Source organism: Arachis duranensis, chromosome 3 (assembly GCF_000817695.3).
Source record: "Arachis duranensis cultivar V14167 chromosome 3, aradu.V14167.gnm2.J7QH, whole genome shotgun sequence".
Classification (NCBI taxonomy): domain Eukaryota; kingdom Viridiplantae; phylum Streptophyta; class Magnoliopsida; order Fabales; family Fabaceae; genus Arachis; species Arachis duranensis.
In genome coordinates this window covers 98585559-98586264 of record NC_029774.3, presented here as the reverse complement: position 1 = coordinate 98586264, position 706 = coordinate 98585559, and the positions used below count along the sequence as shown (strand labels likewise).

Below are 706 nucleotides of genomic sequence, written 5' to 3'. Positions count from 1 at the left end.
TAAAAGGGTACTAGCTGAGGTTCCCTTTGACCTTGAAAAGGATGAGTTCCCAAGTGTTTGGGAGAAGATCAAAAAGAGGAAGTGGGAGCTCCTGACTAAGCCAATCACTAAAATCAACATCAACCTGGTGAAGGAGTTTTATGCAAATGCAGTGAGGGAGGATACAACCATGGAACCTACATACAAAAGCTATGTGAGAGGGGTGGAAGTTGACTTCAGCCCTAAGGCAATCATGAAAGCTCTTGGCTTGAAAAACATACGTTTCAGCCAAGCAAGTTATGAGGAAAGGATGGTAGGAGAACCTGACTATTCGACTATTGCTGAAGACCTTTGCGCCATCAGAGCTGAATGGGTGAGAAAAACAAAGGGGGCTCCAAGAGTCTTGAGAAGGGGAGACCTAACACCTGAAGCTAAAGGGTGGTATGCAATAGTTAGGAGATCCATCCTACCCACTGCAAACTCTTCAGAAATAGTCCCTAAAAGAGCCATCTTGCTACATTGCATTATGGTGGGAGGGGAGATCAAAGTTCATAAACTCATTGCTGAACAGATACAAGAGTTTAGTGAAAAAAGTGACCATGACTCCTGGCTCCACTTCCCTAGCACCATCATTAGACTATGCATCGATGCCCGAGTACCACTTGAAGATGAAAGACCTAATTGGCTATATCCTGGAATGGCCATAACTGCTCACAGAATGACTCTT

At 44.3% G+C, this 706-nt stretch overlaps 1 pseudogene; it reads left to right on the top strand.

Annotated features, from left to right (window-relative positions):
- LOC110278675 (uncharacterized) overlaps positions 1–706 on the top strand; it is a 24989-nt pseudogene that overhangs the window by 8873 nt on the left and 15410 nt on the right.